At 39.6% G+C, this 24187-nt stretch overlaps 2 long non-coding RNA genes across 17 annotated transcripts in view; one reads left to right on the forward strand and one right to left on the reverse strand.

Moving 5' to 3' along the window:
- The window catches only part of LOC111090871, a 49428-nt gene that overhangs the window by 2136 nt on the left and 23105 nt on the right, over positions 1–24187 (forward strand). Inside the window, exons 1-2 of one of the 2 annotated variants that reach the window (XR_005373111.1) lie at positions 16827–16949; positions 23435–23542. This is a non-coding gene — a long non-coding RNA (uncharacterized LOC111090871). Of the gene's footprint in view, positions 1–16826; positions 16950–23434; positions 23543–24187 lie in introns of those variants that run through there. The other variant, XR_005373112.1, reaches the window with a different exon arrangement.
- LOC102152966 overlaps positions 5943–24187 on the reverse strand; it is a 44024-nt gene continuing 25779 nt past the window's right edge. Inside the window, exons 5-11 of one of the 15 annotated variants that reach the window (XR_005373102.1) lie at positions 21472–21571; positions 19231–19280; positions 18608–18721; positions 18395–18493; positions 16020–17555; positions 15813–15920; positions 8258–8725 (exon numbers count right to left, since the gene is read on the reverse strand). This is a non-coding gene — a long non-coding RNA (uncharacterized LOC102152966). Of the gene's footprint in view, positions 6000–8247; positions 8726–11061; positions 12453–15812; positions 15921–16019; positions 18722–19230; positions 19281–21471; positions 21572–24187 lie in introns of those variants that run through there. The other 14 variants (XR_005373101.1, XR_005373097.1, XR_005373108.1 and 11 more) reach the window with 14 other exon arrangements.

Below are 24187 nucleotides of genomic sequence, written 5' to 3' on the forward strand. Positions count from 1 at the left end.
GGTTGGTTAAAGAATTGTTAGTAATTATTAATAATTACTTGTAACTTAGTAATTGCAAAGCAATTTATAGAATAGTTCATACATCACAGGGAAATGCATCAGCCCCTTTACTTTCATCTGTCACTGCTTTTCCAGACTTTATCAGGTAGAGGGGATTCTTTTAGATGGAAACATAAGGATCCCTATATTTTGTTTCATTTTTTAGATCATTCTTAGTTTGTAATTCTCCAAACTTAGAACTTAGTTTGAAGAGAAAACTCTCTTTATCTAACTTGGGCCCTCTGGAGGTAGATGGTCTAGAAGGGCTTGTGGTTCCCTTGCCCCCTCCATGCCCTGCTCTATTTCCTCATCTTTTCCCCCATTTTCCTATTTTATAAACTGTGGTTCTGACTCTTTCAGGGTTTTGGTTGGGAAGAAGAGAGCAAGAAAGTTTTTTTGAATTGTTCTGTAATGAGAGGTACCATGCTCCTGGGATCCAGCTGGAGATTGAAGCTTTCTTCCTCTGCTAGGCCCTTTGCTGGTCTTGTGGAGACTCCCCCCTGGACTCATTTGATTGCATTTTCCATGACTTTGCATGTGTTCCCTAAAATTAGTCACAGCAGCCTATTAGACCAGAGACTCTATAAGTCCCAAGGCTTCCAGGAAATCCTCTTGGGTTGCATTGAAGATAGTCCCACCAGTTTTCCCTGCCTGTGAGGCCACATCTGGTCCATAGGAAACACCCACCTTCCTTTCCCCCTGCGGGCAGACAGACCCAGCCTAGTACAAGTAGCCCATCTCAGCTTTTACATTTTCCAAGAAGTCGGTCATCAATCTACTAGATCTCCGCAACTAAGGAGAACACATATCAAATTAATTATGAGTGGTCCTTGAAGCTTCTCTCTTTTAACCAACTGAATGTGAAGTGGAAAGCAACCCGCATCTCTTTCTGATTGGAATGGGGATTCTTACATCTCACTAGCTGCTCTATTCAGTGAAATCTTTCTAAAACTTTTCCTAATCCGTATTCCTGCTTTTACATCCTTGATGTGAAGGAGGGCCCTAAGAACTATAAAACTAATCTTTTAACATCTCCTTTGAAATTCCTACCATGTGGGATGTATTGTTTTCAACTTCCTTTGTCTTTGCCATGTACTACATCTCTGTGTCTTAATGGAAACTACATGCCACATATGAGGACATGAATGGCCCTTCTCTAGTAACTCCAGACTTTTTGATCAGGACAGTGTCAAAGCTTTGGGGAAGACTTTGTGTATAGAAAGGGAATTCCTAAAGTTAAATTTGTGGGCAAGGTCTTATACATCTGAATTACTGTGCAAGGAAAAAAAAATGGAAAAATATGATTCCACCTTGTGAGAAGGGAAAAACAAAAACAGAATGGAAAGGGGGGAAAGTACATGGCTGAGTAATATGGCTTAGAAACAACAACAAAAAATTCATAGGAAAAGGATATCTACTATTTAAATGTAACAGTCTTCACATCCTGAAGTAAAGAGGGCTACACATCAAAAAAATCCTCGTATGGATGATTTGTTATTACTGTCGAATAAAAGAAAGAACCTGATTTCCACATTTGGGTCTATGGCCAGAGCAAAATAAAGCAACAGCTGTAAGCTGAACAGTAGAGAATGGAATTCAGAAGAAACAGGAAGTCAGAGTCACAGGTGATCATTAGAATGTGAGATTCTGGGAAGTTGCCAAAATCCTGAGAAGAGCAATGAAATGAAGGACCAAGGCATCTTATCTAGATAATAAGGAGCAGAGAGACCCATTTGACATCTGGCTTATACATATAAGTATATATATTAAAATGTCTGGAAGACGTTAACTGTGGTTATTGCTAGATGGTGGGATTACAAGAAATCATTATTTTCGTTTTCTTTTTTTTTTTTTTACTAATATATGTTTCTTACATTTTATACCATGTTTTTGTAATTAGAAAAAAAGTAAATTTGAATTTAAAGGAAAAACAAAAGAAAAAATATGAATCAGAGTCAGGTGAGTTAAGGAGACGGAAATCCATGGGCCCTACCTGGGTAAATTCATCCTAGCTGTAATGTGCTATCCTGCTAGCTATTACATTTTAAAATGTAAAACGATGGATTTCTATTTTGTTTCATATGTGTCAGTCTTTAAAGTTAATTAACATGTGTCCACTCTGAAAGTACTTACCAAAAAGTAAAAATAAATAATAAAGAACAAATTTCAAACCCTCCATCTTGATCAGAAATACAGGCCCTGGTAGGGATGTGCTAATATCCTATCTCCTGGAAAAGGGATTTGGGTCAGGAAAGTAGACTTCCTGGAAGGGATAGAGGAAGAACAATCGAGAGCTGTCGCCTTTTCAATATGATTAAAAAATCAAGCAAAGATGGTGCCCAGATAATATAGAGGTAAGAGGTTGGACTCTGGAGTCTGCCTACTTGAATTAGAATCATGGCATTGCCACTTACTAACCAAGAATGTGTTTCCTAACCACTCATATTTAAAAATGAGGGTCATCAGAAGACCTATTTCATGAGTTACTATGAACATTAGCTAAGCTAATATGTGCAAAGCGCTTGCCACAGTGCTCAGAACATAGTAATGATCACTTAACGTCAGCTGTAAGAACTGGTACTAAGTCATGTGGCTATGCTGTTATATAAATCCCTGTCTGCCACCCCACCCCCTCCTAACTTGTTTCCTTTGTAGGACCTCACTTGTTGACCATCAGGAACCAATCCTACTGCTTCTTGTCCAAGATGGGAGTTCCTAATTAAATGAAAGTCTTCAGGCTCAGGCTTTTGAGTCCATACTGAGTTGCCAGGTCACCCAGATATTTTACACTATTTTGGAGTATGTCTGCACATATACCCCTTGTTGTAGACTGTAAAATTGCTGATATGGAAGGTTAATGGACTATTTGGCTCTGAGGATAGGGAACAAAGGAGAATCTTAGGGACTCTTAAAATCCAAGAAAATAAACCTAAGCTCTTTGAGAACTGCTTCTGAGATGCCAGTGTGTGCTAGTCTCTTCTGTCACCAAAAATGTGCCTCTGTGCATATGTAGATACCGTTTTCTGTTAATAACCTATTTTTTCTCCATTCTCTACAATTTGTTTAAAGAAAATAAAGTCCAAAGTCAAATAAAAACAAACAAAATTTGCCCAGCCCAGCTAGGGAAAGGAATAATTATAGGCTAAATAGGCTAAATTTGTCGTTAACTCCACCCAACAGATTCCCCAAACAGGAATTATTATTGGCCCATTTTAATGCGGGAGCCCAAGCTCAGATAAGATACTTACACAAAGGCACAGGTAGGAAAAAGGACCAAGTTTTTTTCCTCTAATTTCAAGATTATTGCCTAATTTTTGAAAATAAGACTGGAAAAAGGATACATTCTTTCTCATCTCTTCTCTATGAATGAGTTGAAGAAACGAAATTATTTAACTTAGCACTTTTGAGTGTTCCATTATCTAGAATGTATTTGAAGGCTCACTAGTTCTACATGAGGTTAATGGATAGGAGGCAAGAAGGGGAAAAAGAAAATGAAGACAAAACAAAATAAAGCTTCAGGTCAAGGAAGTTTGGATAATGTTGGATTAAACCAAATGAGATGAATTTATTTATTGTGGGAGTTCTCAGACTCTTCTGCATTCCTATGTAGGTCTCCAGAATTGTATTATCCCAAAGTAATCTAGGAGAGTTTTTAAATGAGAAATTTTTTCTTTATTAGTATTCCTCTAAAGTTCTACTCTATTCCCATTTGGTGAAACTTTCAAGTATATTTGACAGACTGTACAAAACATTTTTGGAGTGACATGAGAAGGGGGCAAAATATAATGAAAATAAGTTTTCATATAAGCTGTTGATGTTAATAATAGAGTTAGTGATATGAAAAGTCTGAAAGTGGTGATCCAATGAAAACCAGATGAGAAGCTTCCTGGATCTTGTGTGTGTGTAAGTGTGTGTGCATGTGTGTATATGTTTTAATACAAGAACATAATAGCTTTTAGTTTTTTCATGGTTTATCATCAAGTTTTGGTTCATTTCTTAGAGGAGCATGCAGCATGTTATTTAAAAAGGTGACAGAAGCTGGTTCTTGAGGAATTATCCCTGTGAGATAAGGCAAGGTAGCAGCAACAGATAAAAGGGGAAAAAATGAGTGTAAGGGACAGGCCAGACTAGTAACTTCTGAGTAGACAAAGTTTTTTGGTTTTTGTTTTTTCTCATGGCTATTGTGGGAAAACAGGAGTAGTAGGGTTTTTTTTGGCAGTCACTTTTTAAAAAAATGTTAAAAGTTTTTATTTTAAAACTATTTTAGATTTATAAGAAAGTTTTGAAGGAAATACAGAGCATTTCCACATGCTCCAGGCCTAATTTCCACTATTGTTAGCATTTTATACTAATGAAGTACATTTGTCACAATTAATAAACAAATATTCATACTTTATTATTAATAGGAGTCCATACTCTAGTCATAGTTCCTTGGTTTTCACTTACTGTCCTTTTCTGTTCCAGGACCCCAACCAGGATAGCACATTACGTTTACTTGTCCTATCTCCTGGGGCTTCTCTTGGCTATGATAGTTCAGACTTTTCTTGTTTTTGATGACTTTGACAGTTTTGGGGAATACTTGTTAGGCATTTTGTAGAATATTCTTCACTTGGGGTTTATATGGTATTTGTCTCATAATTAGATGGGGGTTATGGGTTTGGGGAGGTAAACCATAGATGAAAGTGCCATTCTCATCTCATCTTTAAAGCTGCCAGAGTGACAAACTCTGGCAAACACTATATACATGTTCACCAAAAGCTATTTCTATTTTTGCCTAAGCGCTTAGCTAGCCTACATTTCTTAGACTCCCTTAAAGTTAGTAAGGCCACAAAACTGGGTTCTGGCTACCAGAATTCTCAAGCTTCGCCCACAACAAAGCTCTCATGGATCCTCCACATTATTTTCTCATTCTTCACCCTCTGGTCTAAGGCAAAGACTCCAGTAGAGAATCTGAGACCCTAGGAAATGGTAACACAGTGAGAAGGAAAGATCCTGAGTCCCTGAATGACCCTGTGGACCATAGACCTATGTGGGGTACAGGACACTGTGATGTGAATGAGATGGTAACCTTTGTTATGTTAAGCTACGGAGGTTTGGGGATTGGAAGGAACAGAAGTGAACACAGAGGTGATCAGGGTAAAATTCTCTGCTAGTCATAAGATGGTGAAGAATCCATCTTTGAGGAAGACTCCCTACCCCTTTGTCAATCTGGCCAGTCTTTTTTGTTTTCAAAAAGAGAGCCAATCTTATGAGCATCCCTTCCTTTCAGCAAGGCCTTCCAGATTAGAGACCTCCCTGAAACACTAGACCTTCAAAACCATGTGTGATGTGCTGTTAGTGAAAGCAGAAACCATGCTGATCAGGGGTCTTTCCTGAGCTTGACTCCCTTGGTGTGCCCCCAGTCCCATTTCCATACACAGGCAGTGCCAGCCCAGGAACATTTTGTGTTGTGATTGTTGGCATCCAGAGGAGGAAGCAGGAAAGGTTTTTGGAGAATATATGTCACTGGATTCTTGGGTTAAAACAGGCAAATCTAGAAATGAAGTCCCTCTGAACATGTTTTCCAATTCTGTGGAGAGTTCACACTGAGTCTGCTATGTCTCCAGGGAGTTCATTGTCTGAAGAGCTCTTCCAGGAGCCACCCCTGGACACTCTTGTTACCTCAGTGCAGTTGAACAGAAATGACCTGATGCCAGTGTCACCTGAAGGATGGGAAACAGACACATCCATTTATTTCTACCTAGCCCAAACCTGGGTGATTGTAAGACTCAAATATATAGAAACTAGGGGGGCGATGCCTGGGTGGTGCAGTCAGTTAAGCTCCCGGCCCTTTATTTCAGGTCAGGTTGTGATCTTAGGGTAATGAGATTGAGCCCCTGCATCAGAATCTTCACTCAGCACAGAGTCTGCCTCAGGTTCTCCCTTCCTCTCCCTCTGCTCCTCCTGTTCATGCTCTCTGTCTTTAAAATAAATTAAAAAATACATATAAATTATATATTGAAATAAATATATATTGATAAATTATATATATATATATTACATATATATGTATAAATTAGGATTCTACTCTCAAAGATTCTGACTCAAAGGCCTAGAGTGAGGCCTGAGAATCTATATAAGTTTGAAAACCTCTGCTCATAACAACTTTCAGTAATAGTCTGACATACTAATTAGTAATACACTAATTTATTTCACTGAATCAATTGCTTAAAATTAGCATATGTACACACACACACACACACACCACCAAACCAGTGCAAAGTGAAAAATCCCTATTCACACCATTACTAATCAATTCATCGGGGATTTTTTTTTAAGTTTTTTTTTTTTTAATTTTTATTTATTTATGATAGTCACAGAGAGAGAGAGAGGCAGAGACACAGGCAGAGGGAGAAGCAGGCTCCATGCACCGGGAACCCGATGTGGGATTTGATCCCAGGTCTCCAGGATGGCGCCCTGGGCCAAAGGCATCGGGGATTTTTTTGAGATGGGAGCCTCTTGTCTGAGCTCCACCTCTGTTCCACTGATCTCTCACCCCTGACTCCCTCAATGACCATCAGACTACTGGGGGAGAAAAAGTCTTCTCACTGTCAGTGATTCATATCAGTATCTCCTGAATACAATTGTATCTCTCCTTTAATTAAAAAAGTTCAGGGGGTGCCTGGGTGGCTCAGTTGAGTTAAGCATCTGACTTCAGCTTAGGTCATGAACTCAGGGTTCATGGGATCAAGCCCTGCATTGGGCTTCTCGCTCAGTGGGGAGTCTGCTTGTTTCTCTCACTCTCTCTCTGCCCCTCCCCCGCTCACGCTTTCTCTCTCAAATAAAATCTTAAAAATAAATAAAAACTAAAAAAAATTAAAAATTTAGAAGTTCAGACTACAACAATACTTCTCTTTTTGTTTTAAAAAGATTACAATTCTAAAAATTTATTGAGAAATGAATGGATTACCAGCTTATGCTATACATGGAGTAATCATATGCTATATGCTTTCATTTGATCATTCTTTGTTTCTCCAACCTGTTCATATAGATGCTATAAATGCTGTTATCTCTAATGGATTACGTCTGGAATTCAGAAAGTTTAGTAAAAGTTTTCTTAGGGATCTTGTGTTGCTATACAGTTCTCCCTAGTTTCATTTTTCCTTGTTTAAAAAAACCATCTCCTTAGTAATCAGTTCAAACTGATTGCTAGGATTAATGTCAAGTTCGGGACTTTCCCCTTCAGTGATTATCGGCTCTAGCCTTGCAATCACACCCCCAAGTCCTCTCAGTTCCCCAGAGGAAACTGGAAATCACTAGGAGGGGCAGAAATTCTTTTACAGTTTTCAGATCCCTTTTATCATTATTTTTTTCCTTTTATCATTATTTATTACAGTTTTCCAATATGAAAAATTAGGCTAACTGACTTAAACGGTGAAAGAAAAGGTCCCTTCTCACTTTTTAAATTTGATGTGAGACTGGGGAAGGGTGTATGAGTGAAAAATAATAATATCTAAATTTGATGTTTCTTCTTTTTTTAAAGAGTAGTATATGTAATGATCAACCTTTTATTAAGGAGGCCCTGGAAGTTTTATCAGAATATTTGCCATACCAAATAATTTAAATTTTCCACCATCACATACACACACACACACACACACACACACACACATACTCAAATATAGCCACTTAAAAAAATTTATTTTGCAGTAATTAGATTCACACGAAATTGCAAAGATAGTACCTAGGTCCTATGTACCTTTCGTCCAGTTTGCTCCAATAGCTTATCTTCTATAACTATAATACAATATTAAAACCAAGAAATAGGCCCTAGTATATACAATATGTTACACACATTTTTCAAAAAATTAATGAATTAATGAATGAATGAAAATAAAAGATCTTATCTAGGCAAAGCCAAATTGACTCATTGACTTTCACTGAATTAAAATCAAGTCACAACTGTCTTATTGTATGAACCCAAACTGGTAGATTCAGTCAAGTGTTTTGGTTTGTCTTTGAATTGGGTTATAGTTACCCAGAGAAAAAATTCCCTAGACAAAAAGATGATCAAAAAAAGAAAAAAGAGTGGTGCCTGGGTGGCTAAGTTGGTTAAGCATCCAACTCTTGATTTCGATTCAGGTCAAGATCTCAGGGTTGTGCAATTGAGCACCACATTGGGTATGGAGCCTGCTTAATATTCTCTCTCTCTCTCTCTCTCCCTCTGCCCCTGCCCCCTCTAAAAAAATAAGAAAAGAGTGATCAACCTAATTTCATATGAAGTATGTTTCAGTTACCTGTGCTATGAAACAAACTCAAAAGCTAGTAACTTTAAAAAAAATCACATTTATTTTGCTCACAAATCTGCAATTTGGACAGAGTTTAGTGGGGACAGTTTATCTCTGCTCCAGCATATCACTCCATATCAACTGGGAAGGCTCGAAGGCCAGCAGTTTCCACGTGGCTCTACTTGGCTGGCAGGGTTAGGGCAGAGTGCAGGTGGGATTTGGAATAATCTGAAAGCTTCCTCAGCCACAAGCATATTTCCCTGTTCTGCAGGGAAAATTCATAGAGCTGGGAGCTGGGCCACTTGAGTTTCTCAGGCACGTCTGTCTCTCTTTGAGATGTGCTCTCTCCCAGGATGCCTCCAACAGATAGCTTTAGGGAAGCTGGACTTCTTATGTATCAGCCCAGAACTCCCAGAGTACTTGTGGAGAGAAACAGAGAGAGAGAGAGAGAGAGAGGAGCTTGTACACACTTTATGGCCTAGCCTTGGAAGTCATGCAACCTCACATCCGCAATAGTTTATTCATTGCAGCCAGTCACGAAGGCCTACACAATTTCACGGAGAGAGGATTTAGCCTTACCTTTTCATGGAAGAAGAGCAAAGTTTTAGAAGAGCATGTGAGACCAGAAATATTGGTATGAGATATAAGAAAGGTAAATTAATGAAAAAAATCTAAAGTCAATGTTTTCTTTTTTTAAAAAAACAACTAAATATGTCATGATCAAAATTTTATTAAGTAGCCACTTGAAAATCTGTCAGAATATTTGCCCTCTCAAATCAGCTCATCACTGCAGAGACACACACACACACACACACACACACACACCCCATATACACATATAATATCTATACACATACAAATGCATGCACATACACCACTTTTTTATTATTATATTTTTATCTATGTTCTCAGCCAAAGCTTCTTTCTCAGAAGTCAGAACTGACTCACTGGCTATCAATGAATCCAACATCAAGACACAGCAGTCCTGAATGTGGATACAGGCTGGTGGGTTCAGCCAAATTGTTTTTGGTTAGTCTATGAACTGGGTTATGGATCCCAAGAGAAGGAACTGAAATCATCAAACTAATTTCACATGATGTACTAAGAACACGGTACCACATGAAAGAGCTTAGTGATTAGTTTACCAAGCCATCTTGCTCTATGTAAATGACCTGTGATAAATGACTGGTCAGCCAAAGGACCAGAAATCATGTATTATTTCCGCAGCTTGAAGTGAAATGCCATTTGTATTTATCATTGTTCTGAAACAGCACAGTAGATTGCGTGGGACAAAACTTTCTGCAAACACATAAGTAATTTCTTAAAAAAAATAACAATATAAGATTTTATCAGAATTTCTTTATTTGGATTATCAATGGTGACTTGCAGGTGGTGTTATTGTGCTGGCAACTATGTAACTCACACAGAAATTTACAAGAGTTCTGAATGTGGAAATACTTACATAAGGTCAGGCCTGTTTTGCCTTGCATTTAGAATTTTCATTATAGATCCTGAGAGTCAAAAAGCACACCCTTAGTTCTAGCATGATACATTTCCTGATTTTGCATTCTTCTGCTTTATTTTAATTTTTCTTTTAGTTTCTCTGGATATAAGATGAGTGTAATTGAATGAATGGGGAGCACTGTCCTCACCTAAAAACTTACATGAATCTTAGGGCAGCCCTGTCTAGAGAGAATGGAAGTAACACAACATAAATGAGGCCATTTGATATAATAATTCTTATAAATAAATATTACCTAATGAATTTACCATTGAGGGCCTCAGATAGCTGCCATTTATCATTTTTTGAGCACTTGCTATGTGCAGGTGGCGTGCTGACAACTTTAGATAACATTGTCTTTCTGATAATGACAAATTTCTGTGCAGCTGGTGTTAGTATTCCTATTTTACAGGTAAAGAGACCCCAGCCCCTAGAGGCTGAATAACTGGACCAGTATCACAGCGTAGTGGAGCTAGGTTGAACCTAGGTCCGTCAGACATGAACTGCTGCCCTAAGCCATTATGGTGCACTGCCCTGCACAGAGACTAAAAACTCAAAGAAAAAGCGGTAAGGAGTTTGTGATGTGATGGGAAGAAGCACAGTAGAGCGTGAGCTAATTAAGTCTGGAACCTCATGAGGAGTGTAAGTAAATACTTCAGAGTGAGAGAAGGTTCACTGGAACTAATGAGGGAGGGTCCCTGGGCCCTGGAAAAAGCCTGGTTCCTGGAAATTTCCACACTTGAGAAACTGCCAGCTGAATGGCAAATGATTACGATTCTAACAGTCTCGGTTTGGCTTCCTGGGTTATTGGTTGACCTGGGGCTGCACTCAAGAAAGATAGAAGAGTGGAATATGAAGCAAAACAGGGAAGAACATAAAATAGAATTCATGAAAGGAACTGAGTGTAATTCAGAGGAAAGACAGTGGCTTCAAAGTTACATCATAAAGGGAAAAAACAAGCTGATTTCGGGTTGGAACAGCAGATATGCTCCTCCTATGTGTACACAAAGGTACGTCTGTGAGTTTGTCTTCAAGGTTGGCTATATGTGGGTGGGTCTGTAGCAGTTCTTGTACCCTGTCCAGGTTCAATTGGCAATGCATTATTCTCTGTCACATAGGATTATAATCCTCTCATTTTTTCTCACCTCATTTTATCTTATCTAGTTTGCTTTAAACCCTCTGACACAAAAAAAAAAAAAAAAAAAAAAAAAAAAAAAAAAAAAAAAAAAAAAAAAAAAAAAAAAAAAAAAACCCTCTGACACAATGTTTTGCAAACTAATGTGCTTACGAGTCACCTGGGAAAGAACGTTAAAGTGCAGATTCTTCTTTAGCTAGTCTGGTTTGAGGCCTGAGTTTCTGCATTTCTAACAAGCCCCCAGCAGCTGTGGATGCCCTGCGTGGGGAACCACACTCTGAGTAATGGGGTTCTAAAAAATAAAATCCTCCTAGCACAAGAGAACGAGGATGATTTCTTTCTGCCAAGAAAACTCTTCTGTTTTGTCACTACACCCCATTTACTGTATGTTCTAACTTGTGGCTAAGGCTGAGGACAGGATGGACAGCAGGTGCCACACCAAATCCCAGCCTGTTCCCAGTGTCTGTTTCTCCCCTATCCTCCTCCCTTTGCTTGATCCCATCTGGATGGCTGGCCTGCCTTCCTCTCCCGAGGGAATTTCACTGGAACAGCTGCTTCCGCCTCATGTGTATCAACCAGTGTTCTTATAGAACCGTTAGAACCTAGAGCTTGGAATCGAGCATGAGAAATCAGCTGCCCTGGGCCTCCACCCTCGGCAAGTAAATATCTGAACCATTCAAAGAGAGAGAATGGACCATGTTCCTCACCCAAACCACCATCCTTTCTTTTGTATTTTCTTAACTGTTCACATTTTCAAACATTAGCGTGGGCCTAGTTCAGTTCGAGACTCAGTCATCAAGACCATATTTGGATTAATTTGGTTCCAGGTCAAACATTCCAATTTCACACATTTATCCCATGATTTCCTAATGCTATCAAATGACACATCGTTTTATTTTTCCCTTTGTTTTTCTCTCTCAACTAATTTATTTAATGGGTCCAAAATGGGTGATTAGACCATAAAAACATGTGGTATCCTAATTGGATTTTGAAAATGTGTAAACATGGCCCTCCAGTGGCTTCCTATTACCATCTGGACCAAATAGAAACTTCTGACCATTGATTCCAACTCTCCTCTACCTACCCCACCCTGATGCCCCTCTCATTTGTTACTTCTCTTCTCCGGAGTCTCTCTGCTCCAACAAGGCTGGGCTCATTCATTTTCAGAACCCTTTCCTCAATTTCTGCCTCAAGGCTTCTGGCTGAACTGGTCTACAGAGGAGAAACAAGTTTCTGCTGTTCATTTTCTATACCTTTCAGAAGGGTTTTCAGATGTTAGTTCAAGATCTGAACCTTTAGGAATATTTCCAAAATTAACTCCATCTATTCTTCAGTACATTGTGGTCCTTAGTTTACTTCAATGCCTTCCAATTATTTTTGGGGAAAAAATGTGCATTACTCAGGTATTCTTCTGTGGCTCATTGAGTCATTAACAGACAGTTACAGCATGTTTTCTGTATTGGGGACTATTCCAGGTGGTGCAGATCACAGTGAAGAAGCAGGCAAGTTTCTGAATATCAAAAGAGCTTACATTCAGGTTTGAGAAGGTAGATAATGAGCAGTAAGCAAATAAATGAACGATAATTTCAGATGCTAAAGAAGTACTTACTGTTGGATGTTGTGAGGCTACAGAGCAGGGAGTCAGCTTACTTCTGGTTTGAACTCTCTCTCTGAATTCATAGATATGCACATCAAAGTTTGCATGTGGGTGAAACATGTTGAACTGTCTAAAGGGGAGGTTCTTTTTGAGACCTGTTGTGCCTGGGAAAACATCACTGAGGAGACTGGCCATCAATTTCATTGGTGAAGAGTTGCCTTCCCCTAGTCTTCAGTGTAGCCGAGTTTCAGAAACTTTAATGTCTCATTAGTTTCTCAAACTTAATTGGACTCATCTGGGGCACTTGTTTAAAATACATACCCAGATGTTCCAGTGCAATTGACCTTTGGACTGTATAATAAAACATTATGATGCTTTAAGCGATAGTCAGAACACTGAGATGGATGGATGAATGGATGGCTGGGAGGAAGAGTGGCCAGAAGAAGGGATGGGTACATGAATGGACCCAAAGATTTTTAGGCTGTAAGTTAGTAGCCAATTCCCAAGAGGATTCTAAGCAAGTAGACATATGATGCAACATAGAATCCATGACTCTAACTTCGTCCTGTGGCTCTGAGCCTATGATTTGAGAAGATAAGCCCAGATCCATCTCCTTCTTCTAATTTTCATGAAGCAAACGCTTATTCTTTGAGCCTTCAGTATAAAAACCATTTTGAGAATGAATAATTAAAATAGACTGTGTGAAATGTAATCTTTCATTCATTTGCCCCTCATATACCAAAACAATTACATTTTTAGAATCACATATTTCCTGAATAAGTCACTTGTACCAATTTTGCTGTTACAACAAGATATTTAATACCACTGGAAACAAAGATATCCCCATATTCTGACAAGACCCTCAAGCAGCCACCGTGCATTGGGACCTGATAATGTCATCCCTCAGGGTAACCGACAAGCAATAGGAAAGTCTCACTCTTACAAAGCACCATCCTACCAGGCCCTCCATAGTCTGGGGAAGATGGCAGGAAAGAGGTGAGGTGCTTATCAAGGGCCTTGTGGGAATTGCAGTGCATATTCTCACTCCTAACTGAGAGCCAAGGAAAAGTGTATTTCCCCTCTTGAAACAAACTGAGGGGGGCTCTTGGAGAGTCATTTGTAATGAGTGGGGCATCTGCAATAAAGGGACACTGACATCTCATTTTCCAAATGGAAGCTTCCTGAGCTTCCAAAGTTGGCAGACCCTCCCTCAACATGTCTCCAGAAGAATAGGTGCCAGACTTTTGGGGGGAGCCTGATGTCTACCCCCGAGGTATGGCACAAGCATACAGAATTATGCAATCTGTGGCCTTCTTTCAGTCTGGAAATTTCTGAAGGCATGAATGAATATAGAACTTGGAAGGACTGTGGCAGAAACACCTGGGAAGGGCAGGGTGATCTCCAACCCACCTAATTTTCTTTCCATCCCTGGGTGATGTGAAAGGGGACCCCAGCCTTTCACTGGCTCCACCTAAAGGAGCTCAAACATTAGTGGAGGAGTTAGAGCCATGAGTTTCCTCCAGCAGCCACCAAGTGAAGACCTGGAATATCCACAGAGGGTTGATGGCAAGAAAGGCTATTTTGGGGAGAGTGGGGCAAGCTTAAAAGCACACATATGACACCTGTGTGATACCACTAGTAGTAGACAGAACCAGGAAGATCACAGCAATGTCCAAAAGTTCCTCCCTCCCAAGGCAAGTGGACATTTAAGGAAGGATTTCTCTGAGTCCCTAGCCCTCCTTCAGTCTCCCTGAGGAGCTGGGTCTATAGGAGGGAGGGGATAGTATTGATCCAGAGCCAGATCTTGCCCCCCACCCTCTTTGTAAGCAGCCAGAGTCACAGCTCTAGCTGTAAATTGGATATGCAATTAAGGGTTTAAATTAAGCCACACTAAGTTTTAATTACCAAATGTGACCAGGAAGTTATGGAATACACCCAAGATTTTGTTAAAGGAAGAGAAAATAGTGGATTCTACATAGCACAATCGAACACAGAAACTTTAAAAAATACATACAACTATTTCATTTTTTCTTTGGATTTTAGTTGCAATTCCTTCAGGATCCCATTGTCATAAAAGCCTTTACTTCAAGCAATTTCTGTTCTCTCATGGTCAAATAATCCAAGAATGCTAATTTCCCACTTCATTTTCTTACTTTTTGCATATTTCTGGGATTGCATAATGTAGTTTTACTCATTGATCACCCCACATTAAATCTTTCATCAAAAGTTCAAAGTCAAGTATTTGGTCATTTGCAAGAGAATCTATCTGGCACTGAAGACTAGGTCTCCAGAGTGAGGGATTAGATGATGTGCCAAAGCATTGCATCCGGTTCCCTGGGTGATATCCTAAGGCATGCACACAGCAGGAACAATACTCCAGCCAGACCCAGAGAGGAGCACATGAGTTCCCATTTGGAACACATGCTTGAGTCTACCCTTGTTTATATTTAGCCACTCTTGTATATACATAGCTTTACTCTGGATTAAGAAGGCCTTGACTTCATGTAAAATGCTTTTGGAAAAGCCCGTTCAACCAGGGCCATCTCCATAGATCAAACAGGATTGTGTAGCCTGATCAGGGCAGTAACAGTGGGTCAAGTTAGCGTACAAATCAAGAAAGGAGACCCACTCATTATTTTTGTATGATGGCTCTTGAGCCAAAACCTCTGTTTTAGTGTTACCAAAGCTAAGACAGAAAGAAAATGTATTTTAAAATAAAATAGCATTTGTGTTTCTGCTCTTTAATTTTAAAAATAAATTACGAATCTCTACGCCTAATATTCTTCCGTATCAATAAAATGAAAAATTCTCGGAGCCTCCCTGAGGCCCTCTTCTTCAAATTTATATCAGCTATATAACTAATAAAGATGTGTTATAATAGATCCCTTCACTTCAGTGGATAATTATGTAGCTTTCAGAAATCACTTCACAATCTTAAAATAGTTATTCTTCAATCAGCCAAGATATTCAATCAATAAATGCCATTCCATGTGATCATTGCTGTGACTGCCAAACTGTGAAATCTTAAAATGTAGGGAAAAAATAAAGAACAAGAGGGGTGAATATCCAGGACAGGACCAAGAATTTTATGGCTGGAGGCCTTTCAGGTAGACTGGCCAGATTCCACATAAGTCCATTCATATCTGGAAGTCTTTATCATTGTCTTAAGCCTGGAAATCAATGACCATCATCCCCTGGAGAGTCTGAAACCTGAAACAACCATATTTCTCTAAGCACTCTTAGAAGAGTGCTTAATTTTCCATGAGAACTCACCATTTTGACCTGGCTCCTTGAATTCAAGGAAAGGGTGGAAAGTCGAGTCCAATAAATGGATAACATTCAGGAACTTCAAACTTCATTATTTCTGATGGCAACCCAAAGCTTTTTCCATTGTAAAAAAAAAGAAAAAAAAAAAGTGAGGTATTTTGTGTTTAAGTAGCTCTTTCAGAGAAGGGAATGAGAGCATGCAGCCCTATTTACCCTGGTGAGAGCCTCATATTCTATATCTTGTGTCTTTGTTTCGAGTCCAGCCCCTGGTTGAGGGTCAGCTAAGGAAAGACAGAATGAGGTTCAAATTCTTTAATTAGTTTTGTCAGTGATTCTCTACGGTTGGCAATAAAAGAGATACTTTCTGGGAGATCAGGTTCTCCTGCTGGAACTTTGGATAGGATAAAGCCCTTGAAAGGCCAAGATCACTTTCAGCCCATTGTTCTAGCCTGTCTCTGAACAGAGCTTTTTGCTAAAGAGATTTAGAGCCAAAATTTTTATGTCATCTCCACAATCATGGCCTATAGGCACCAATAAGAATGTCTCCTCCAGATACTAAAGCACAGAGACCTGCCATCTTAAACAGGCTTCATAAAACTGTGTATTCTGTGAGCCAACTAGGCAAAAAAGAAAGATTTTTTATTTGGGAATGTTGTGAATGGGGCATTGCAGTCTGGGATACCTATTTCCTGGAATATTCAGAAGTCGAGTCCTCCGAAGAGAAAGTACTTACTTACAAAAGGGTGAGGGCAGGCTCACCGAGAATGCTGAAAGTTGCTTAGAAGTCAATATTGGAGGGGAGGGGAAAAAGAAAAAAACTTTCATAGAGGCCTCTTTGGAACGGCTGTACTCTTTCATACAACAAGTTCTATCCTCTAGTCTCTACGCAGGGTCATTTTAAGACTGACCACTTAGCCTGACAGAAAGGCAGTAACCTTAAAAATATGTAACTGCATTGATACAGTCATGTACGGAGACAGAAATTCTTCATATAACACAGGATAAAAATATGCTTTCAGCTCTATCTCAGAAGTGGGACATTGCAAACTCAGGCAAAATCCACAAAGGAGAAGTGACCATGTCTTTCCAGCTTATGGAGCAGCTGGAGCATGTCTAAAAGGAACCACACCCGCTGCCTCCTCAGTGAGTCATAACCCTTCTCCTTCCTTGGGGAATACCAGCCTTACTTCCTGACAGAGGAGAAGGTTTTCTATGGAGGCACCTTTTCTCTCCCTTCTGTGTGAGATCATAAGGGAGGGAGAAGGTATCAAATCTTATACTGATACCTAATTTCACAATTGTTTCTCTTGGGCAATCTGATTTTCCTCTATATCTAACTCAGTCACATATCAGGAGGGAAACATTCACTTTGTAAAGTTACCAAATCTCCTTTGAACTTCACTGTCCAGGAAGAAAATAATAATAATAATAATAATAATAATAATAATAATAATAAATACTCCCTGTGAGTATCATTCTTCTGATTTCAGGCACCACATGACTCTCAAAACCATCTTGCATCCCTATCATGTTCACCAAATAAAAAACTCAAACATCAAGACAAAACAATAGCAAAGAGAGAATGTAGAAAGTAGGCATTTGTTTGCCACTTTTTGAGAAATGCTCATCTATATCTGTTTCTTCTTTTGGAGATACACGTTTTTGTGTTGTAATTCAGGGCCATGTCCACTGATGTCATCGACGGCAACATATATTGGGAGCTTTCTTCCCAGTAGAAGGAAGCAGGCACTATGTTTCAGTGAGAAGAATAATGAGATATAAGTGATTTCTTTTCACACGCACACATAATTTGTAGACTATTCGACTATATGGTGACTTTTCCATACTATCATTTGGCTCTTATTTCAACAACTGGGGAAATGTTCCCAGAGATCAGGGAGGATGGGAGTTGCAGTCACCAGTGGTCCCTGACAACTATCCTCTTCCACACCCTGCCATTGAGCATCTTGTTCTGTCTTACCCAGTCGTATTTGTGACTTTGCCCACAACGTCACCCGTTCCTGATGTCCGCACATACAGGCTGGCCAGTTATCTCCCAGCCTCCCAATTCTGCAGGAGAGTTTGAAGTTTTTGTGCTGGGTCTTTAAATGAGTTCTCCCGCCCACCCTGCTTAGGATTGCTCAAAAAATAGCAAATAGCAACAATAAGCCTCTCTCAACTTTGCCAAAAAAATTGCCCGGGACTTTTCAGAAGCCACATTCAATTTGTGAATAAATGAAATGGATCTTCTGGACCAACCATGACAATAAGCACTGGCCTACATATTCAGGGCCTGCAAGAAGTGGAGGCAATGGGCCTAATGAGAAGCAGTCAGCGAATCTAATGAGAATCAGACAGAAGGCCTAATGAGACATTTAACATGCTCTGCCTCTCCCTCGTCTTTTGTTCCGTTTTCATGGGAATCTGTGTTTGGGGAGCTCAGTTGCACTGGCTACAAGCAGATACATATGGCCTTAGTGGGACAATCCAGGAAACAATACAAAGACTTGAACATGGCCAGGGACAGGGAGGGTGGAACATACCCGAAGCCCGGGATAATGTGGGGAGGTGGGTTTTAGTTTACTTACATTTTAATTGTATCTCCACCCTTCTCAGAATACTATGTAGTCATAGAGCTATTGCTGATGATACAATAAACAGGCAGAGATTTCCATCGCATTACATCACTGCCGTGAGGGGAAATAGAGATAAGGCAAGTATGCTGTGCTGTTTCTGTGGCTGACTTACCATTCAGAAAGAAACGACTGGAATGCAGGTGTTGCACAAACGAGGATGGATACCTGGAATAGTCTCCTTCTGAGGCAACGTTCCTTGAACACTAGGAGATTCATTTGCTGACCTTGGATGGAGCTGCCAGCTAGAGAGATCGCTATCTAATTATGGATTGGGCTGGGCTGAAGGTGGGGGCAGAAACACAGACCTTACTTAGTTACAGCTCTGCATCTCAATTACCTATGATGGAGGCATGAAAAGGAAAAGATGTGTACGTCCATGCCACTGTCTGAAATCTTGTCTGACCCGTGGATTTAACAGTTTTGGAGCAGAGCTTGATTCAGAGAAAGTGGGCAAGATTTCTGTCTTATTTAGTTTGCAAGCAAGCACAAGAAATTTGCATTGGCTTTTGCTGGCCTATCAAGGAGCAGTTTCTTTGGATATACGTGCTCTTTGTTTTATTTGCTTGCCCAAATATATGCTTTTTTAAAATTTTTAAATTATTTTTTATTGCAGTTCAATTTCCCAATATATAGCATAACACCCAGTGCTCCTCCCGTCAAGTGCCCCCCCCAGTCACCCCATTCCCTCCCACCTCCCTTTCCACCACGCCTTGTTCCAAATATATGCTTTAAATGCAACTCCATCCCTTCTCTGTCCATATATTTTTTTTATTTACTTATTTACTTACTTATGACAACGCTTCTTTTGGTTATCAAGGTCCAGCTTCTGCTTGCCCACCTATATGGGAATTAAAGACCCGAAGGTAAATGAAACGGGCCTGCTCTTTGGTGGCGCCACCTAGTGGCCTCCCATGGCAACACGGTTCTTGGCTGTCAAATGACTAAGGCTGGAGATGTCCCATTATCTAGGTTGGTGTGGGGAGGATAGAGCAGAAGTGCACCAACATTTAGAAGTTCCAGGTGCTAGTCTCAGAATCCACACATGTCAGCTTTTTAAAAACTTAAAAAAATTTCTATGGAGTAAATCTCTAAATGCTGTTATTCATATTAGCTAGAAGTCATTGAATGTTTCCTGTGGGCAGAGCACTGTGCTAGATGCTTTATGTACCATTGGCTTGTTTTTCCTAGTAATAACACTACAAGGTGCAAATTATGTGGTCCTTTGAGCCTAATTGCTAGGATCTGTAATGGGCTCTAGCCATTACTTACTGTGTGACCTTGAACAAATTACTTAATCTGTCTGTGCCTCAGTTTCCTTACCTATAATAGCACATACATCATAAAGTAAGCACTTGTAAAGTGCTTCAAAAAGCATCTGACACAAAGTATGCATTCAATGTTTGCCAGCTGGTAGTATTAATAATAATAGTAACCATGGGTCCTGCCCCAGTGCAGCTAAATGTTGGTGGACAAAAACCCTATTGTACTGACTGGTCTCAAATTTCATGTCCAAAATCTGAACTGGACACTCAATAGTTCCAGGCAGTGCTGCATGTATTCCCTTTCATGTTCCTTTTTAGACTCCTTAAAAAACTATTTTCTACCCATCTATCCTCATATCTTCTACACGATGGCTACTCTCACCCTCAACTGATGACCTTGCCTCATTATTGAGAAAACAAGTGAGTAGCTAGGAGCTTTTTCCTCTCTCCTCCACCATATTTGCTGACCACCTGTTCTGTGCCCTCTGCGTTTTGCTCAGGGATGAAGTTCCCATTCCCATCAAATGGTAACTGTTCCAATTACACACCTGGATCTCATGCCCTCTTGTCTTTTCAAAGACTTGGCTCCAGTCTTTGCTAAATCATCAGATTCTCCTTTTCTACTGGATCACTGCCATCACCATCCAAACAGGCAACCTTAAAATATTCCTACCTTGAGGTTACACCCCCTCCAGTTAACATCCCATTCCCTGCTTCCCACTGTTTTAGGGAGAATGAAAAAAAAAAAATCTCATCCCATTAAGACCTCTATTCCTACCATACCCTTGAGTCTGCCTCTGTCAAGGTCACCCATGTCCTCCATGACACCACCAAATCCACTGGCGGCCTCTCTTCTCTTTCCTTCTTAGCAAGATTTAATGCATTTTGTCTGAGTTGCTGTGACACCATACTCCCCTGCTTTCATTCCTCCCTCACCAGCCTCCTCTGATTGACCGTTATATGTAGAAGTACCCACCTGAAAGTGCCATCCTAGCCCTCTTCTGTTCTCTCTCCTTATCTTTAACTTAGAAAGTTCATCTACACACACCACTCTAAATTCACCTATAGAAAATTTGAAGGGAGAGATGCCTGGTTGGCTCAGCATTTGAGCACCTGCCTTTGGCCCAGGCCGTGATCCTGGAGTTCCAGGATTGAGTCCCACATTGGGCTTCCTGCATGGAGCCTGCTTCTCCCTCTGCCTATGTCTCTGCCTCTCTCTGTGTGTGTCTTTCATGAATAAATAACATCTTAGAAAAAAGAAAGAAAGAAAAAGAAAGAAAGAAAGAAAGAAAGAAAGAAAGAAAGAAAGAAAGAAAGAAAGAAAGAAAGAAAGAAAGAAAACTTGAAGAGATATCCCCAGCCCTGGCTTTTCCCTGAAACTCCAGACTCAGATCCCTACTCCTGACTTACCATTTCCACGGGGATATGTAATAGGCACTTCAAACTGCCACAACAATAATTTTGATACCATCATCAAACATATTTCTTTTTCAGTTTTTTTCTTCTTAGTATGTAGCATGACTGTTCACCTAGTTGATCCTGTCAGAAGCCTTAGAGCCTCTGGTGAGGAGCCTCTTTCATGCTTCTTTCCCTTTCCTAACCTTAAAAATGTGTTTCACTTGTCTTTACTACTCTCCATGTGGATATTTCCCACTAGCAGGAGCCCCATCATTTCTCACCTGACTGAAATGTGTCTCCTAACTTACTATCCTAATCCCATCTCCCATGTCTACAATCCATTAGCCACACAGCAGCTAGAGACATTACCTGAAAATGTAAATCAGATCATATTAGGTCACACCACTTCTCTCCCTTAAATCCATTGATGGTTTCCTCTCTCATTATAATTAAATCCGAATTTCTCACCCTGTCCAACAAAACACAATAGAGCATAGTGTCTTTAGGAAAAATAATAATGAAACTTTTCCTTAATTCTGAGTATTCTCCATTATCTTCCCAACAAATTCATTTTTTTTAACCTAAGTCAGCCAGAGTCTAACTTAGTTGCTTACAGCTAAGGAGCTGTCACTATATAGACTAAGAAAATTATTCCATTTAGTGTCAGGCTCTTTGCAGGAAGACATTCAGGATATGGATAAATTATGGATGTATCAACCAGATTGCAAACTCCTTCCATCCCAAACCAATAGATTGTTTGTGTGTGTAAAGTATAATGAGAAATACACATGCATATGCAAACAGTGATTCTTAGTAGGAACTTGTTGAGTTGCTTTAAATTCAACTTCTAATTTCTCTACCAAATCTGCCTCCTCCCAAATCTGAGAGATAAAACAAAGCACTCCTAAATTTTCCTGGAAAGGAAAAGAACTGGCAAAGAAAAAGCCTTTGCTATTAGACTATTAGGAAGGAATCAATGAAAGTAAAAGTGCTAGGAAGGCAAGCCTGAATGTCCTACTATGGCCCTGCTCCTGGAAGCTTTGCTCTCTATAATAAGTTTGAGGAAGGAGCTTCAGGAAGCAAAAAGAGAAGCTTTCCACTATATTTATTTGTTTTTATTTAACAAACACTTATATAGGATTAACTGGGTGCAGGGCACTACTCTAATTGCTTTATAATCACTAAGTCATATAATCTGTAGTTTCCTCAATGAACATGAAGCAAGTATCAAACACCTTTGCTTAACCTCTGCTGGCCTGCCTTTTCAAGGTGAATGTTCTTCAAAGACCAAAAGAAATTTGAGCACAGAATTTTTGAACTTGTAACTCTAATGTAGCAAGCATGAAATATCTGAAAAATGAAAAAAAATTAAAGCTTATAATGCTAAGGGTTGATATACCATTTAATCTTCTCAGTGATGACTGGTCTTGCTTCAAGAAGACATGAAGACTACTTTGAAAATAAAAAAATTGATTAAAACTGTGAACAACAGGAGAGATTGTCTTTCAGGCGGCCCCCTCACCATGAAAGATGTTGGGGAGGAAAAAACTTTACCCTTTAATATTCTTCTGGTTGGTCTGAGATTTAAACTGACATGAGACAGATTAAAGAAGAGAATAAGATTTAACTACATATGTACAGGGAATCGACGTAAACATGAGAGATTCCAAGATAGGCAAAATGAAGTATATCGTCATTCTGGACTAAGGAGAAGGGGTTAGGGATTCCAGGCTTCACAGAGAGGGAAGACAATTCACAGGAAAAATGGATAGAATAAATGTTCAGTAAACAAGTATTTGCTGAGCCATTCAGAAACTAGGACTATTTTTTTTTTTTTTTTTTTTTTATCAAACAGGCTTCGTTAGGTTCCTCCCTGTACTCCATACCTAGTTCCTGTGATACTGTAGTTATCTATGGTGATAGCTCCCTTCCTGGAATAGGTCCTCTGCATTCTTTTAGGCAGTTAGGGGGCAGGCAAAAATAAAAACTTTTAAAGTCTTCTGTTTTTTTCAAAATAATCAGCCTGAAACGATCCACGTGTCAAAGAGACACATTTTGGGATGGCAAAGTTTGCTTCCCCATAATGTCTTCCCACCCAAGTTTATGATGGCCAATCTCCAGATTTTCTCCAAATAAAGTTTAAAGTATGTTATTTCAGCAGGTCACACACAGCATTGCCTGTCCTCCCACATTCTGTGTATACATAAGATGTGTTATATTTGCGTTGGGTATATATTTATATGTGCAAGTGCCTATCAATGCTTAAATTAACTGTTAGAAAAACATAAATGTGATCTTTTTGTATTTTGTTTTCAACAAATGCCTCTCATAGTGAAAGTCCAAGTTGAAGAATCATTTGAAAGTGTGCTGAAGAGAAATCACCTTAAGCTTTTGTGAAATCCACTGTCATGAAAGGAACAATGGACAAGACTCATGGCAGGTAAGCTAACGGGAAGAAGCCCATTAGAGACCAATCCTGGAGGCTCAAAAAATCACTGGAGGACTTTCTAGAAAATACCAATACTCAAGTTGTACCTGGACCAATTAAACCAGAATCTCTGGGATTGTACCCATTCATCAGCTTTTCTAAAAGCTTCCTAGGTGATGCTGATATGCAGCCAGAATTCAGAAAAGAAACATTACTACCAACTGGGTACTAGGTCTACTAATATCTCCAAATAATGTGACCAGTGCTTTATGTCTATAAGATGCTATACAGTCGTTATCTCTTCTGTATAATCCTATTCCTCTCTGTCTTTATTCTGAGACAACTTTTTAATTTCAGAGTAATCATATACTCAATTCACAAACCTAGTTTCAAAGTCATTGAGGAATTAAATCCTCATTGAGAAAGCTTCTGAGAACTGTAAAGAGATCACTGAGAGATCCTAAGACTGGATCCCAGAAACACTCTAGTAGTACTGATCCTATCTAGAAGTAGTGGTCCTACTTCACCGAGACACCGGGGGCAGCTCTTCACAGGACTGAATGGATGTGTAGGATGAGGGAGGGAGAGAGCACACTATAAGCAAGGAAAGTCAGATACTGGGAGAATGTTACCCTCAGGACATGAAATTTGAAATAG

Source organism: Canis lupus, chromosome 18, assembly GCF_011100685.1.
Source record: "Canis lupus familiaris isolate Mischka breed German Shepherd chromosome 18, alternate assembly UU_Cfam_GSD_1.0, whole genome shotgun sequence".
NCBI classification, from domain to species: Eukaryota; Metazoa; Chordata; class Mammalia; order Carnivora; family Canidae; genus Canis; species Canis lupus.